Consider the following 19,396-nt stretch of genomic DNA (forward strand, 5'->3'; position numbering starts at 1 on the left):
TTTCTCCTGAAGGCTTATTTGGACTGCAGGTTTTGTTTTGAACTTATAGGGCTGTTATGAGGTTTATCATTAGTGCATCTATGAAATAAATCTTTCAAACTGTACAATACAAATACACTGCGAGCTACACTGCACACTTTCGACTCAGTGGCGTCTTTGCAGCGCCAATGAGACGCTCTAGAGAGCCACAGTAAGCATATATAATCTCATCAAGTTTTCAAAAACATCTTTATTTCAATCTATATCCTTTATTTGTTGTCGTTCAGTTCTTCCACAGATGCACCTGGCGTCTATTTCTAGGTCTTGGCAAACACTGTATCTGAAATCTCAAAAATCAAACTCTCTCAATGGAGAGAGAGAGAGAGATAGAGAGCTATATGTTATATGATATGTTACCATAAGCTGTCATGGAGACCTGATGTCGTCAGCAGCCAATAATGTAAAACCTTTTTGCATTATCTTCACCTGCACACACAGACACACACACGCACAGACATACAATACAATAACATATGCAGGGGTGTACAATGTGAACAAACAGAGACACCAATATTTACCTGCTATTAGGTCACTTTCCTGTTTCTTTCTGTATTTTTGCATCTCAGCTGTAGCATCCAGTAGATCAGGTGCACACATACAAACATGGAGAACAGCACTGGTAGCCTAGATTTGGGAACATAGACAAAAAAAAAACATGAATGGCAAGACCACCCTAAATGAACTTCAAAATCATAACGTGTGCTCTTTTAACCTAACTCATATCTGAGTGGTATATAACCTTGCATTAGGTTCAGATACAACCTTGCATTAAAGTCAAGATTGTTTCCTTTTATCTTACAGTACAGTAATTACAGATCTCTGTAATGTAAGTATTTCTGTACAACCTTGAGCTGGGCTTGCTTAAGGGTATAGTCGTGAGGAGACATGATCATTTTTTTCATGAATTTCCCCAACCTGGGATCTGTGACCTCGGTTACCACACCAGCTGTACAAGTGTTCTTACCCACATAATATACGCTTAACTATTTTTGCACTCCTTCTGTCACTAAGTATAATGTAACATATTTTACTACTAAACCATACAAATACAGTAAATGATTTAATTAAATCTGTCATTTAAATGTTTTCCACACTTAGAACTCTAAATTAAATACATATATCATTACAACGAGCTAGTGCAACAATTTGTGGCTTTTTATGGTAGACAAGACAACTCATTAAAGTATTACTTAACTTTACAATTCAATTCAGTCATAAAGACAATATAAAATCCAATAACTTGGAATAAATTGGAATCAATTTTGTAAGAGAATCTTATCATGGACTCGTTATCATTTTTTAATATGAGATCAAATGTTTTATTTATAAGAGATGTTGAAAGGTGTAGTGATGTTTGGTTATTGCTCATAAAGAAGGGTTTGTGTATTGACTGGGCCTCCCCATTTATATTGCTGATCTGTTACACAACCATAAGTTATATACCGGTAGTTTTGACAGTGAAACATATTTAGTAGTAAATGTTATCATAAGATAAAGTGATGTGAACTAAAATGATGTTTTATCACAAATCACTATAAAATTTACATTCCAGGCATCATAAATCACATCAGGCGTCTGGTTTTGATTTTACAGTAACAGTTTTTACTTTTGTATCTAAAGCATAGTAAATAAGAATGTGTCTTTTATATGATGTTCCTAATGTAGGGGTGAGCAGAGCACAAACTAATGCGGGGTTAATTGTAACGCAGCTACTTTACATATTTATACAGGGCCGAGCAATCTGTGCTTTTGGTCATTTTCTCTTACTGTCAGAAGATGATCTCCTGTGAATTTTTTAAAAGTTTTAATGTGTTTTGGTTAAGATATTGAACAAAGATCTTAAGTTCATCATAAGTTTTTATTCGATTTCTAAGTTGGGTGTGTAAGTCACCAAATCCAACCTTAATTTGAATCACTGTCTTGTTACCTAAAACATAACATGTCAGCAACTCCTAGTAACTGATAGCTGGTATTGCAATCATTTTTACACAGCAGGGTTAGTTGTAACAAAGTGTTACAACTAAGCCTCCAGAATACAATGATAATGAAAGGAAAACTATGTAAATACTAATAATCAAAATAATAACTGTTAATGCAATATCAGGGGAAATAACTCACAATGAGTATTTTTTGTCTTAATTGTGCAGCCCTTTCAAAAAAATCTATTTATATGCATTGATGAATAATACAAAGATGGTTAGATGGAGGATCATGGATAGATATCCACACATTCATCTACTATAGGCAGATATATAAACAATATCCACATTTGGTATATAGACATAATTGTATTGAATTATTTGTCTTGTAACCAAATTTTCTAGCAGGTGTTACAACAAACCCTCATTTTGTTACAATTAACCCCACCTATGGGGTAAGTTGTAATGTTTGCACTCCTGTCGCTTTCGGTGTAATTGTACGATAACGGTAGGTCCCACAAACAAACTTTAATTGTTAATTTGTAGCACAGATGTGTGTGTTGTGTAAAAAAAATATTTATCTAACTTAAATATTGAATGATAGAGCCAAAAAGCGTTAGGTTGTTCCCCGCTCTCCTCTATATGTATATTTATAAGTGTGAACACCACAACTGGGGCTGAAATGTGGGGAGATATAAAGGGGCAAATGCCACCAGAAAAGCAGTTTATCTTTAAGTCCGAAGGTCCTGTGATATTGATACTGTAAGTAACAACAATGAATACCTAGATTGCCAGTCTCTGGTCAGTAAAATCAAATCAAAATGTTCCCAGCTTGATCCCTCTGCCTCTCTCTGTTATTCGCTTCAGCCGGCATTCTTGACGGACTGAGAGGAATTCAGGCATTCCGGCCAAAGTCTTCCACTCACACAAAGCGCAGCGGAATTCTGATGTTATTTCAAAATGCAGAGCAGAGCCCCCTCGCTTTTAAAACCACTGAATCTGGCTTAACTTCATAGCAAATTCATTATTATGTTATATGTGTGTGTGTGTGTTTTACTGCCGTCTGTCTGGTCAGTATTGATCCTGTCATGATGACCTTTGACCAGAAGCTCCGCCTGTTATGACCCTACAGTCATAGGAGGGCCATTTGCGTGTGTGGTGATGCCAGACGAGACTATCCTAAACCCTGTTTGACTTGTACCCTGCAAAGAAAGTACAATAGCGGCAATGTGACAGTTCACGGCGCATTAGTAAGCTGATGAATACGTTCACGCAAACACACACCGCTCAAGGTCTTTGCGAGCATCACGGCACATTTGCTATCATGTGGCAAAGCCCTTGAAACATGTTTATCAATCACTGCTTGCTCAGATAGGACACAAAAGTGAGTGAGAGAGAGAGTTATGATGAAAGTATAAAGGAAGGGATGTTAATTTGAAAAATGGAAGGACGCCGTGGTTTCGTGGTTTCCGAGGTTTAGCTGTGTATAGGAGCACCAGCGAGTGTGTGTGTTTGGATACACGCTCTCCGAGTGTGCGTGTGCATCAAAAGCACAGTCTGCTGATATTTATCGTGCTATGAGGTCAGGCCTTAAACTCAGCATTCAAGACCACTGCTACCACAACAAATAGTTAGAAAGAATGGAACAATGTGACACTTTTAAAAACATGTGTTAACTATTAAACGGAAACGTTTAAGTAATTTAAGTCAGGTATTAAAATGAAGGCTTCAGCAGTGCATGGATCTTTTAACAGTAGTTTAAGAAGAGCCATTTAAGATAACGCTTTTTAAGAATAATGGTAAGTTCATGTGCCAAACCTGAAATTTCGATGCTGAAACAGCAACCTTTAATTGTGGGTTCCCTCTTTCCACTTTGATATTCCATGAATCACATGTTAGCAATAACTATAACAAAACATTGACTCCAGAACCCAACTGAATGGCAGGAAAAATGCTTATGTGTTAAATCCAGTGTTTCTCATTAAAATCATCTGTTTGGTCAGTGTGAAGTGGTCACTGAAAATTCATTTCGGCTAATAGTTCCAGTTTTCAGAATTTATGTATTTTCAAAAGGTTTGGTTAAATCTGTTTCTTAGATATACCATCCAGAAGCACAACATAAAGGTGAGGTTTCCCAAACAGGGCTTTTCCTAGTCCCAGACTAAAATGCATGTTTGAGCTATAACACCTTGCACTGAGGGTTTTGTCATTGTCAGTTCCATTGTTTTGTCTAAAAAATTGAGACTGTCCTCCAAAAAATAACAACCTCGGACCTCATATGTTATGTGCAAGCACCTTATTTCAACGTAAAGTGACATATTAAGGGATTAGTGTTCTCTAGCGGCAGTAGGTTATACAACCTGCTGTTACGTTTTAAAGGGGACAGAGAATGAAAAACCATTTTTACCTTGTCTTTGTTGAATAATGGTAGTCTACCCGCATTCACAAACATACAAAAAGTGCCAATCATGCTAAACATCTCAGTCTCATAGAAATTCCTCTTTCAGAAATGTCAGCCAGAAAACGGCCCAATCTGAAAAACTGATGCTTATGACATCACAGGCATCTCACTGCCCCTCCACTTTAAAATAATTGGCTACATTTTTTGAGTGGCAGCAAAGTCAGCCAATCAGTAATGAGATTGCAAGTTAAGCCAGTAGGGGGAGCCAAATAGGTGCAAAACCACTTGTTTAAAATCCCCCACCCTAATAGAGCTATCTGAGAGAGGTTTTTAGGAAGCTTCTAAGGCATTACAGACCCAAACAAATTTTTTTTGTCTACATGTCACATCACAGAACAAGGATAAATACACCGTTCAATCATTCTATGTCACCTTTAAGGTTTTTGCCTTATACATCACATTAGACACATTTAATTTTATGTATTTGTAAATGTAGAAACGGTTTCATAAACATTTATGGTTTTAAAGATAATTTGGAGCATCTAACCCCACCCTCACCTTTACCCTAAACTCAACCACTTCTCAACCATATAAACACAACACGCAAGTAAAAGTACAGTCAGGCATTTATTGCATAAAACTGTAAAAAAAGTATTACAAACCATGGCGTTGCAAACCTTGCGAACTGAAGCCATACGATTACTTTATATAAAGAACTCTGTGATCAAAACGCACAGTCAGATCTCATTCAAACATAAACCAGCATGACGTAGTCAGTCACAAGAGCCAATAGCACTTCACATTCTTAGCGAACGTATTGATGCAATCGGTCACGAGACACACGAGACCCAATGCCTTTTCACAATCATAAATGACGTATCATCGCTACTTCTGGCTGCAGTTTTTGAATCGGTGTACACTGGATCTGATATTTACAGCAGACTGTCATCACTTTTGCATCTTTTCTTCAAATAAATCGATTGACCTCGGTACACTTGGAATATTTTAAGTTCATTAAAAAATTGACTGTTTTGTATGCTGTGTTTATATCATATAATAAATAAATGGGTACGTTATTTGCCCAGAATGCCTGAATAGTAGCCTGGTTAGCCAGACCTACATCAAGATGTAAGGTCTGGCAACTCTTCACACAAACGGGTCAATGCAAGGGGCGGGATATAAGGTTGTCCCTCAAAATGCCTCTGCACGCAATAGGATAGCGCTATGACCAATGAGAACAACGAAGAAGGTGACGTAGTTACCGTAACCAGTCGGCAAAACTCCAAACACATCTTTCTCGCTTAAAAAGGACTTCAGTAGGGTTATTTGCTCTTCTCTCAAAGAAAAACATAAGTCTAAGTCCTCCAGAGTCGCGGCCAAAGCCGCTTCAAAAGAAAGCTGTTCGCCAGCAGCAGCAGCCATTCTTTGTTTTCAGAACCGTTGCAGCTCTGTCGTCATCATGTTAAGCCCGCCCCACAGACGCTACACACGATGTGATTGGCCTGACCAAATTTTGGTTTTTGGAGCTGTTAAGTGTATTGTGAGTGCCTAGACTAAACCCTGGCAGCAAATATATTTTGCGGCCGCTAGGGTGCGTCTAGATTAATAAAATAAGTCTAGTGTAATAAAATGCAATTAATCCTGTCGGTTCAAATTGAAAATCTTATCCCAGTACATGTCTTCATAGCAAAATGACCCCCCAAAATATAATTTTATACTCTAATATATTAAGTTTTACCTGCTGCCTGTAGAGGCGCTAATTTAGTGAACGCAACTTTTGGTCGTATTTGGTGAAATGGACAAACGACCAAATCAATCGTATGGGTTGGATGATATGTTGCAAAATGCAAACCAGTATTGTGTTTTGTAAGGTTTAATAAGGTCTGTAATAAGCCACAGAAGATTTTTTTGTTACAGATGTGTGCTGTGCCTTTAAACGGAAATCATGCAAAACACCAAAAATGCTGTTCAAAAACAAATGTCAGAATGATGTGAAAATAGGAGGATGCAAGATGTTACATGAGGACAGAGATGATAGTTATGCAAGGATAAAATGGAAAGAGAATTTTCTTTACATATTTCATGTGCATGCAACCACTGTGCAGATGTCTGTCTCCGATTTCTACTTAATCTTTATTACTGTTATAAAGACACACACACAAATTTGCTGTTTTACAGAAGTTTGTACAAAGACCGGGACTTCCCTCTGCTCCCTCATCCACTATAATTCAGACACTTTTAAAGAGTTTGGGCTTTCCCTGACGCACACTGACTCAAACATGATGTAGCCACGTGTGAGGGTCTTGGTAATTGCACTAAACTCTGTTAGTGCTTATAATGATATTTAAGGAAAAATCATCAACAGATGCCCCCCAATACTCACTGAACCTGAAACTTTTAACTTTTGATTTATTAACTTTTTATATTTAGATAGTTTAAAAGACCTTGTAAAATCACTTCATTAACACATGTTTACTTTCCTGCATTGATTTATTAAGGAAACCACAAGACTGGGTGGGACATACAGTAGCAAAGACCATGTCTATTTTTTTTTGACTAAACATTTGTATACACCCCTAAGTGCAAGAGTATTTTTGGTCCTTTATCTTATAAGATTTTTTTAAATAAAATAAAATCTTCATCTCACTTTAAAAAAAATGTATTTCAAACTACAATGGGGTGCACATTGGGTGTTTGTTCTTTGTTTATACTAACAAGAACATTTGGAATTTAAGAAGATTAGAAATGGAAAACAGTAAGACTGTGGACATAGAGAACACTGTATCAAGATATTTCACTGTATGGATGTAGAGTAGCACTTTATTTGTTTCTGTAGCTCAATTCACAAAATCGTATTCACAATGCTAAGGTCAAAGGTTTGATTCCTAATGATGAAACAATGTATAGCTTGATTGCACTGTACATCACTTTGAATAAAGTCATCTGCCAAATGCGTGAATGACTAAAAATGACCTTTTACATCACTATGAAATCATGAGACATTCAGTGTCATCTGCTGAAAAGCTAATTGTTCATACTCATCAGATCACATTCCATATTTCTTACAACAATGTGATGAATAAACACTGTCAATTCAGACCTCTGAATAGTTTCATTTCAGCAAAGTCTGTTCTCTCTTTCAAAGAGTTTTTTCTTCCTTTCATCCTACCATCTGCAGATTTATCCATCCTGTTCTTTTTTAATGGCTCGACGTGCGTTTCTTCTGTTTCTTGAACTTCTCTTTCAGAGTTTGGTTCAAAGGTAACAAAAAACTTTTACTTGAGTTTAGTTTAAGCTGCTAAAAACTACACATTTGACTTCTTTCATTATTCATCACATTTTTTATCAACTCTGAAACATTTTCCTCTCTCTGATCTATTTCCAAAACCTTTGATGTGCTGGGCCATACCAGTTATGAAAATGAAACATCAGCACAAAACACTAAGATTTGCGCACACATTGATATTTACCATATATATATTTTTTTTAAAGACAGATATCAGATGCTCTTTATTAGCTGTATGTGTGCACACACTTAAACAAAACTAGTATAAATACCTTAATGCTTTTTATATTTAAAGATAATTATTATTACACTGTACAGACTTCCCCTACCTCTTTCCCAAAAAGAAAACGTAAAGACTTTTTTGAAGAATAAAATTTTTTTAGGTATAAATTGTTTTTCCAATCAATGACATAACCAAATGTGCCCAAGGGGAGATTTTGTCAGATTTAGTTCTCTTCTGAGGACAGATTTGTACCCAAAGTACAGTAAAGTAAACACACTCGCACAAACCAGATGGTAGGCAAGGTAACAAAGTTTTCTTGTCTTTCATCAACCTCTTTTGCTGATATAAAACCTTCTCTGGCTTTCAATCTACATTGCACCACGTTTCTTTTCTAAACTGTTTGCCCAATGACAACACACTCATTTTATTCGTCTATTCTTTCGCTCTCTCTTTCTTTATTCCTCTCTGTTTTTTATTGGTAAAACAGATGTCTGTCTGGCTGTTCCATTAGTAGAAGCTGCTGTGTGGGTAAAGAAACTAAAATTACTGAGCATTTAATATTGAACATGCATGTGGGGCAGCAGTGAACTCTGAGTAATGGAATGAGTGGTGACAGATTCAGGCTGCAGGTGAGTACTGTATAAACTGAATATTAACAGATTAGTGTTATTAAATATGAGATGTGTTAGATTGAAGTACAGCATCAGTAATGACTTTAGGGAGGTGTCCACATTGTAACATTGCCATATGCTTATACGATATCATTTGATTCGTTTTTTTAAAGTAAAGTGTGTAATTCACTAAAACTAAAAATTTAAAATGGCTAACACTTTACAAAAGGTTTATGTTAACATTATTTAATGTATTAACTAACATGAACAAACCACGAGCAATACATCTCTTACACTATTTATTAATCTTTGTTATACCACGCGTCTGTTGAATGCTGTATTCTGATTGGTTGAGAAATGTTCCATGGGTATGCATTATTTTTCAATAACGCACACCTAACTTTTAAAATGTCTTAAAAATAAAAGGAATAATGGACTCCGGTTCTTTGAATTATTTGAAAATAATGCACACTCCGCTTCGCGTCGTGCCGCATTACCACCTTGGGTGTACATTACTTTCTTATAATTCAATGGCCTGTCGTCAATTATTCCTTACTTAATAGAAATAATAATAAAAAACAATAGCTTTTAATTGTTTGTTTATGTTAGTTCACAGTGCATTCATTAAAGTTAACAAGATTTTAATTAAGTATTAGTAATTGTTGAAATTAACATTAACAAAGTTTAATAAATGCAGTATAGGTGCAGTTTATTATTAGTTAATGTGTAGTAAACTAATGTTAACTAATGAACCTTAAAGTGTTACAAAAAAATGCTAATAAACAGAAATGTGTGTGTGGGGGGGGGGGGTGTAAAACAAGGGCACACAGACTATTGGTGCCCCCAAAGATAATTTTTATTAGTAGTAACATGAGTGTGGTAGAGGGCCCAACCTCATATTCTTCCAAAGGGCCCAAAATTGCCAGTGGCGCCCATGCTAATAAACATAATTTTAGTTGATCCTAAAAATACAAATTGCCATAATTTACCCTTATGTCATCCTAACCCATTTGACATACCACCCCTTGCTTCTGTGGAACATAAAGGAAAAAATGTTGAAGAGTAAAAAGAAAAGAAAAACTATAGGAACTGGAGATTTTGAAAAAAAGCACCAAAAACATTTAAATGAAAGTGCTTAATTTGACTGCAAACTAATAAAATACTGGGCTATTTTCGACTCATGGTGGGGTCAAATATGGACAATGTCTAAAAGATTCACTTAAAACGATCTAAAAATGCTGGAATTGTGAGTGAAATTTTTTTCAGTCAATTATTCAAAGCACCACATCACTTAGAAAGAGAGGAAACAGTAAAATGGATTACTCATGAAACTTCAGTGGAGCACTCTGTTTCAAATCATGGTTAAGAAACATATGGACAAACCTAAAATATCCATATTACACTCAATTAAGAGTTGAAACAACACAGCATTTTCGGTGAAAAAAATATTAGGGGCTTTAGATAAAAGCATCTGCCAAGTGTAATTTAAACCTGATGGTTGGGTTTGTCCATATTTTACCCAGCCATGGGGTGAAAACAGCCAGCATTAGAGCATGGAAGAAAGTTAGTCATTAGTTTTAACCAATATGAAATTGAATAAATCATGACAGGTCTTTTTCCTTTTGACAGGCTATTGCTTTAAAGCAACAAACCACATATGATTCAGGACACATATACAAATACAAACTAAAACATCAGGATATATCATTTAAATGTCATGGTTAAACAATTGGTATTGCTTGAAGTTACCTACATTCACACACTTTCTATACATCTCTCACTACCAAATATCTAAAGTTTGCTTGTGTGCATAACAATGATTCAACTTTAGGAAAACGGTACAGAGCTTTTGAATAGCCTCGGTCTCGCTTTCTTTTATTCGCCCTCTCTCGCTCTCTACTTCAGAAGTGCTCAGTTTAGAAGATCAAGCAATGGAACAGCACTTACACACTGACACACATTTTCTGTGGTAACCAACAGTGGTTGTGGATAATGAGGTGTGCAAGGACCAAGTGGCCACACAGACAAAAACAAAGAGCTCCATGTGAACTGTCCTTGGCCACACACACTCATGTTGTGTCTCTAGAATTAAACACAAAGGGACAGACTGAGTCAGTGGAGGGAAAGAACCACTAAAAGAAAAGAAGAGGAAGAAAAGAAGTGTTGAGAGAGTCTGGGCGAGTTCAGAATGATGGATCGTCCGTTTAACCTGCCTTTGAACCGCACCGACTCTGTTTCAGATTCATTTGATTCACAATTAACTCTACACGGTTCTGGTACTAGGCTGAATCTAGGCTTCAGGATGCAACCCCCCAACCTGAAATCACTAGAGCTGCCAAAGTTTGCTACAAACTATAATTGCGACAAGCAACAATGACCATATTTTTCTATCTGACGAAACAATAACAGCATGAATTACAAAAAATTACTTTTAATAAATCAGTACTTCCATCTGACACAACCTGTTTACAATGGACACACAAACACATCCTGTCATTTTATCAGCGTCAATCTCTGTTGCTGGCGCTCATTCTCCTCATACATTACTCTGTGGCTAAGCGCTGAACCGCAGAGAACACACAATGTGCCAAATTAAGAGAGACACCTCACATTTCCAAAAACATGCAGACCTCACCTCCACAACACACCTGTCAGTAACACAGAGAAAAGGAGAGGGAAAATATCCTTCACGTTACATGGCCCTGAACTGAGTTAATGGCCCATGTTAAATCTGTGAAACACTGAGTATCTGTGCGCGTGTATTTTTGGGCATGTTAAGGGTAAAGTATGTGTTGGTGTGCCTTACCCTGTGTGTATTGCTCAACAGGAAGGATATTAAAGTGTGGTCTGTGATTAATTGTGAGTTCATAACATGAAGCACTGCAGCGCACAGTGGGCATGGGATTGGTTTGAAGGTAACCTGGCCTAAGTCCCTGTGGAAGGAGGAAAAGAGCTATATAGGGAGTAAAAGTGGGAGAGAATAAATAGGTAGAGGTATATTGTGGTATAAAATAGGTTATACAGATGCTAGGACATTACTACTGTAGGACATTGCTAAGGTTTTTTAGGTGGTTGCTAGGATGAAGCAAGGCAGTTGCTTAAGCATTACTAGGACATTGCTAAGGTGTTCCAGGTGGTTGCCAGGATGTGGCTAGGAAGTTGCTAAAGCGTTACAAGGACATTGCTAAGGTGTTCTAGGTGGTTGCTAGGATGTGGCTAGGAAGTTGATAAAGCGTAAGGACATTGCTAAGGTGTTCCAGGTGGTTGCTAGGATGTTGCTAGGAAGTTGATAAAGCGTTACTAGGACATTGCTAAGGTGTTCTAGGTGGTTGCTAGGATGTGGCTAGGAAGTTGCTAAAGCGTAAGGACATTGCTAAGGTGTTCTAGGTGGTTGCTAGGATGTGGCTAGGAAGTTGCTAAAGCGTAAGGACATTGCTAAGGTGTTCTAGGTGGTTGCTAGGAAGTTGCTAAAGCGTAAGGACATTGCCAAGGTGTTCTAGGTGGTTGCAAGGATGTGGCTAGAAAGTTGCTAAAGCGTAAGGACATTGCTAAGGTGTTCTAGGTGGTTGCTAGGAAGTTGCTAAAGCGTAAGGACATTGTTTAGGTGTTCTTGGTGGTTGCTAGGATGTGGCTAGGAAGTTGCTAAAGCGTAAGGACATTGCTAAGGTGTTCTACAGTAGGTGGTTGCTAGGATGTGGCTAGGAAGTTGCTAAAGCATAAGGACATTGCTAAGGTGTTCTAGGTGGTTGCTAGGATGTGGCTAGGAAGTTGCTAAAGCGTAAGGACATTGCTAAGGTGTTCTAGGTGGTTGCTAGGAAGTTGCTAAAGCGTAAGGACATTGTTAAGGTGTTCCAAGTGGTTGCTAGGATGTAGCTAGGAAGATGCTAAAGCGTTAGGCTATTGTTAAGGTGTTCCAGGTGGTTAATAGGATGTGGCTAGGAAGTTAATAAAACGTTACTAGGACATTGCTAAGGTGTTTCAGGTGGTTAATAGGATGTGGCTAGGAAGTTGCTAAAGCATTAATAGGATATTGCTAAGGTGTTCCAGGTGGTTGCTAGGATGTGGCTAGGAAGTTGCTAAAGCATTATTAGGACACTGCTAAGGTGTTCTAGGTGGTTGCTAGGATGTGGCCAGGAAGTTGCTAAAGTGTAAGGACATTGCTAAGGTGTTCTAGGTGGTTGCTAGGATGTGGCTAGGAAGTTGCTAAAACGTAAGGACATTGCTAAGGTGTTCTAGGTGGTTGCTAGGATGTGGCCAGGAAGTTGCTAAAGCGTAAGGACATTGCTAAGGTGTTCCAGGTGGTTAATAGGATGTGGCTAGGAAGTTGCTAAAGCATTACTAGGACATTGCTAAGGTGTTTCAGATGGTTAATAGGATGTAGCTAGGAAGTTGCTAAAGCATTACTAGGACATTGCTAAGGTGTTCTAGGTGGCTGCTAGGATGTGGCTAGGAAGTTGCTAAAGCGTAAGGACATTGCTAAGGTGTTCTAGGTGGTTGCTAGGATGTGGCTAGGAAGTTGCTTAAGCGTAAGGACATTGCTAAGGTGTTCCAGGTGGTTGCTAGGATGTGGCTAGGAAGTTGTTAAAGCATTACTAGGACATTGCTAAGGTGTTCTAGACTAGGTGGTTGCTAGGATGTGGCTAGGAAGTTGCTAAAGCGTAAGGACATTGCTAAGGTGTTCCAGTTGGTTGCTAGGATGTGGCTAGGCAGTTGCTAAGAAGTTACTAGGACATGCTAAGGTGTTCCAGCTGGTTGCTATGATGTGGCTAGGCAGTTGCTAAGAAGTTACTAGGACATTGCTAAGGTTTTCAAGGTGGTTGCTATGATGTAGCTAGGAAATTATGTTGCTAGGAATTTTCTAAAGCATTACTAGGACATTGCTAAGGTGTTCCAGGTTGTTGCTAGGATGTGGCTAGAAAGTTGCTAAGAAGTTACTAGGACATTTCTAAGGTGTTCCAGGTAGTTGCTATGATGTAGCTAGGAAATGAGGTAGCTAGGAAGTTGCTAAATCATTAATAGGACATTACTAAGATGTTCCAGGTGGTTGCTATGATGTAGCTAGGAAGTTGCTAAAGCGTTGCTAGGACATTGCTAAGCTGTGGTTGCTAAGCGGTGGTTGCTAGAATGTGGCTAGGCAGTTACTAAGAAGTTACTAAGAAATTGTTAAGTTGTTCCAGGTGGTTGCTAGGATGTGGCTAGGCAGTTGCTAAGAAGTTTCTAGGACATTGCTAAGGTATTCCAGGTGGTTGCTAGGATATGGCTAGACAGTTGCTTAAGAGTTACTAGAGGTGAATCCCAAATCACACACTTGTACACTATTCTCTTCTTCTTCTTCCTTTATTTCTTAACGCCATTCCAGCATCTACGGCTATTCATGGCGAGAACCAGGTAATCCATACACAAATTTTATTCAGACAAGTTGATTCATACACAAGTTGGGGGAGGGACAATTTGGTATCTCCAATTTGCCTAACTTGCATGTTTTTGGCCTGTGGGAGGAAACTGGAGTACCCAGAGTAAACCCACGCTGACACAGGGAGAACATGCAGAAACTCCACACAGAAAGGCCACCTCCCCTAGCCAGGGCTTGAACCGGGAACCTTCTTGCTGTGAGGCAACAGTGCTACCCACTGAGCCACTGTGCCGCCCGTACACTATTCTAGTAGTGCATTCACACAGAAAAGTCCAAATACCCGGATGGTTTACTCATTCAATCGATAAATTGAAGTGTACAAAGCTGGACATGCATTTGATGTCATTTGCCCTCATATGGGAAATGTATACTTCCGGTCAGTAAAAAACTGTTAAGTGTTCCATTTGGGACGATACTTCTCTTCTAAAATTAATACACTAGACGTTGAGTAGTGCATAGTTAAGGTGCATAGTGCATAATGAGATATTTGGGACACAGCTTAGGACATTGCTAAAGAGTTCCAGATGGTTGCTAAAATGTGGCTAGGTAGTTGCTAAAGCATTACTAGGACATTGGTAAGGTGTTATAGGTGGTTGCTAGGGCATTGATGGGAAGAAAGTTGTTAGGTGGCAGCTCCAGTGTTTTTGGCGGTCAATACTAAGTGGATACAAAAACTTTCGGAAACATTTGCAAGAAAAGGTATAGGTCATATATCACCATAAACATTGGCCTCTCTTTAGGTTCACCTGGACAGGTGTGGGCTTGTTCTGAAGGACAAGCAGTGAAAGAGGTGTTTACACAATCTCACCCTGAGATGGTTCATATATCATATTTCTCAAAAGAACAATGTCATTTAGTGTTAAGTTATTGTCATCAGATTGGCAAAGGACACTTTGGCTAAAACCTTTTGGATAAACATTTCCACATACAGCTGAGAACTTTAGAGACAAAACAACTCTGAACCTGTAATTAAGTGGTATTCTTACACCGTAAACACATTCTCAAACATTTGATTCATTCATTTTTTCCTATCTCACCCTACAACGCTTCCATGTTCTGTCACTTATTTTGCCTTTTCATTCCTGATCTATGACTCAAGATCATCAGTAAATAAGAAGAGAGGGAGGACAGAGGGAAAGAGGACATGGAAAGAAAAAAGCCTCAGGGTGCCATGTTGTTTGGGCCTGCCTTCACATCGCTGTTAAATGCACACAAAGTGGCCAAATGCAGAACATGTCAACTGTTTTTGCTCCAGAAAGACACATATTTTATTTCTAAACCACTATTTGAAAAGATTATCATACCAAAGTAAAGTAAAATCAAACATTAAAAATGTATTAAAATTGCCATGCAGTTCATGTAGATGAAAAATGTAAAAGCAACAAAAATAAAATGCAGTAGTATTACATAAGCTAAAAATGAAAAAATGACATTGCTGGTTTCCAACAAGTTTTCTATAGCAAAACTTCCTTGGTCAACCAGTGATGCCAAATAAAAAATTAATTTATTTATGAAGTGATGGATAAACCTGCACCAACATAACTGCAGTTTGTACAGTAACGTGCATTAAATCCTCAGTAACCCAGATTGCTTTCAGTACAGTGCCCAGTATCCCTCAAACAAGGTTCTGTACTGAAACCAATCTGAGTTTTTGCATATTTGAGCACTAATAAGTAGCGCTTTTGTTTAACACCCACCTCCCCCCTTATGGGAGAGTGAGAATGGACTGAAGAGGGAGGGAGAAATGCAAGGAGATAAACTGATGGTAGAAATCACACCATGATAGTGTGACAAAGAGGAGGAAAAGAAGACTGAGAGAGAAAAAGATGGATGGAGAGAGAGAAAGAGTGAATGAACTGTAAGTAATATCAGTCGCTTTTCTAAACAAGCCTAAAAGGTTATATTACCCAAGTGACTAAAGGAAAGAGGTGGCGTTAACATCAGCTGATCCAATAAAAGGGGGGTTTATATCTAATAATGGGATAATCTGCTTGTTTCAGCCAGTATTGGGTATTAGAGCACTTGGCTGTATTAAATGTCTGCTAGTTTAAGCTTTTGTTGGACAAATGTTGCCGTTTTCACCGGCTGGAGATTATCTTCAAGAATATTTCTGCACAGTTGTATTATATGTTAGACAGCCATGTTTGAAACAGGATTTTTACATAAATGTATTTGTTAAATGTATTTTGGTGTTTGCCACCACCATACCCAGTGTGTTGCTATGTGGTTGCTAGAGTGTTCAGAGTGGTTGTTTTTACATCGTCAGGTAGTTGCTAGGTTGTTTTCTAGACGTTTCTGTATAAAGCCCGGTAGCTGATGGTTGGTGTTCGGGCAGGTTTTGAGAGTCATCCAACTTTATTCGGTGTGTTTTGTACTGTCCGTAGGGTGGCCATTCGTGCCAGTTCCGCCAGACATGTCCCGAACATGTTTTCGGGTTCGTTCTCCGGAAGTTGCGTTGGTCGACCGCATACGTCATCAAGGTTTAATATTTCGGGTTTAATTTCAGAAAAGCAACCGTTACATTTCGAGGTAAGAATGAAACTACAATGATTGTATGTCTTAAAAGAAATAAATCTTAATTTTCTAATGTATTTTAACTGAAATGTGATGACGTATGCGGTCGAGCAACGTGACTTCCGGAGAACGAACCCGAAAACATGTATGGGACGTGTCCGGCGGAACTGGCATGAATGGCCACCCTAACTGTCCGCTAAAGTCACCATTGCCTTTTTTAGGCTATTAAGTACGTCGAATTGGCAGTGGCACTCGTATATAAGTCAGATCATTCTGATTGGCTGTTCGGAGGGAACGCACAGGATGCTAATCTAATTTTGTGCATCTCTCATTCAAATATGTGAATATTTTTAAAATATATTGCTAATAAGACATGAAATCCGTCACAAATCCGTCTGTGGTGAGCAAGATTTGTGAGAAAATGGTAAGCAAGCGCTGCCTTGTTTATGATTTATATCACTTCAGTCACCAGCTCTTCCAGTTACACATTTTGACTAATGAACACTAACTACTGCCACCTGCTGGTACGGAAAGTTATCTCATATCATGCAGGTGCAGAATGGACATGCCACCTGGCTGCTGTTCTTTTGGTATGCCAGGGCAACTTTTGAACGCAGATGCAGTGAGCACGTGTGGACAATGTGAGCCGACCTTACAGTCACAGCACTTCTTTCCAGTGTATGCTTACCTTAAGGGGGCGTGTACAACAAGGAATGTTCGGTTGTGGCTGGCGTTTGTTTCCAATTGTTTCCAATGGAAGCGACGTGCTTTTCAAAAATGCCAGCAGCTGGCAGGTTTTATCGCACTGGTGCTCAGCTTTTTTTCTGCGTTCAGTGCTGAGCGCCCAGAGTTGAAAAATGTTTAACTGAGTGAAACGTTCACTCAACGCTCATCAATGTCACTTTTCACTCAGCCATCCAATCACAATAGGGGGGGGGGGGATCAAATACCACAACCCCTAAGTTGTTAGTCATCTAAGTACAGTTAGGCATAGAAAAAACTTTTTAGTAAAAGAACTATTTCTTTCTTGATAAAGTCTTAAGTATCATTTCCACTACAAAGAACCTTTTATACAAAGTTTCTGTGGATATTAAGTACCGTTTAGGAACCTTTATTTTTTAAAGTGTGGTCCCTAGATATTACTTAGGTCCTTTTTCCAATGTAAAAGTTATGTCCTTTATCATCCACCTGATCTGCTTTTCAGACTGTTCCTGGAAAATTCTGATCTAGTAAATAGATCAGGGTCAATTTTACAAGCTCCTCTTCATCTGTTATTATTCACTATCTGTGGAATTTGCATTTGGCCTCTCTGTGACATCTAAGGAAAAAACATCAACACATGCACACAAAGATTAAAGGGACACTCCACTTTTTTGGAAAATATGCTTATTTTCCAGCTTCCCTAGGGTTAAACAATTGAGTTTTATAGTTTTGAAATCCACTTTTGGCATAGCTTTGCATAATTCATTAATTCTGATTAGACCATTAGCATTGCGCTCAAAAATGACCAAAGAGTTTGATGAAAGTTACCAAGGGGACTATTTTCGGGCACTGCATAATATTATTGTGCCTGCTGCACCCATGGAAGGGCAACAAAGTCCTTGATTATTACGCCAGAATGAGAGTATAGTTCCTAACCATATCTGCCTAGAAAATCGCAACTTTTAATTTTACATCAGCCTTAGTACACAGGGCTCCAGACTGCCACCGAATTTTACATCCAGTCGCACATGTGCGACCAGTAATTTGACCTTTTTTTCTGATGTGACACTGAATTTAAAACAGTACATTGTACTTTCTGCATCTATCATCAAAATATTTATTAGTAATACAGTGTATTACTTAGTAGAAATGTGAATATTTGGTTAGCAAGTTGATTTACGGTATGTGCCCCTAAATTTTCTGATTGCGCCCCTAAAATTTTCAGTTGGGGGCCACTGTGTAACTACAGAAGAGTCAAGTTTTAAATAGGAAAAAACTCTTTGGTCATTTTTAGGCGCAAAGCTAATGGTCTAATCATTCAATTAATTATGCTAAGCTATGCTAAAAGTGGTACTGCCAGAACGTCTCGGTTACGTATGTAACCCTCGTTCCCTGAAGGAGGGAACGGAGACGTCACGTCGTGACCGACGAATTGGGAACTCGCTTAGAGAGACCAATCTGCTTCGAATACTACTAAAACGCCAATGAACTTGGCATTGAGATATTTGCATAATGCTGGCGCCGCCCCGCCAGGTGCGTATATAAGCAGCAGGTGCAAATGAGGAAATTAGCTTCTTTTTCGCTGAGAAAGCCGGAAAGTGTGACCGGCCGTAACAGCAGGTGGCAGCACCTGTGGCGACGGGACGTGACGTCTCCGTTCCCTCCTTCAGGGAACGAGGGTTACATACGTAACCGAGACGTTCCCTTTCAGTCGGTCACTACGACGTCACGTCGTGACCGACGAATTGGGAATCCCTACCAAAACGCCACTAGGGGCTGACCTCTTCCAGTGTCTGCGTAAAGCCCTCCGGTTCCACTTAAGGATAAGGAGAATTAGGTTTTAAGGCAGAAGGCCGGGCACTAGATGTTCCTTTAACCCCACAGTAGTGCCAGCGACTGGGAAGCGCCCTATCTGAGCGGTATAGGGACGCTGCGGAAGCCACCGCCCCGTTAAGGGCTATTGGTGGGCGAAAGTCAACCGTAGTTGAGGTATAATGACAGCCGTGGCTGTGTAAGCAAAGCAGTGCTCTGCTAAGGGAAACGTGGGCTAGTAGGATTAACCCCACGGAAAAATACTCACAATGGAACCCGGTGGGACACAATGTGGAGCCCGAGCCAACACGTAGGTTCGCGAGGATGCAGCTAGTGAAGGCTGACAGCCAATGCTCCGCAACAAAGGCTGCCAAGGCAGCGGAGGAAGAACAATTCAAACCATTACGCATTTTTGTTCTGAAGGCCTTCCATACTGACACAATTTATGAATCATCAGTTGGAGGCTGCAAGCCGAC

General features: G+C 39.0%; 1 protein-coding gene across 1 annotated transcript in view; it reads right to left on the reverse strand.

The window, feature by feature from the left end:
- sema3b (sema domain, immunoglobulin domain (Ig), short basic domain, secreted, (semaphorin) 3B) overlaps window positions 1-19,396 on the reverse strand; it is a 60,033-nt gene that overhangs the window by 32,932 nt on the left and 7,705 nt on the right. Inside the window, exon 2 of the mRNA XM_065247121.2 lies at window positions 558-663. The gene's annotated coding sequence lies outside the window, so the exon portion shown is untranslated. The remainder of the gene's footprint in view (window positions 1-557; window positions 664-19,396) is intronic.

This window comes from Paramisgurnus dabryanus, chromosome 11 (genome assembly GCF_030506205.2).
Source record: "Paramisgurnus dabryanus chromosome 11, PD_genome_1.1, whole genome shotgun sequence".
NCBI lineage: Eukaryota > Metazoa > Chordata > Actinopteri > Cypriniformes > Cobitidae > Paramisgurnus > Paramisgurnus dabryanus.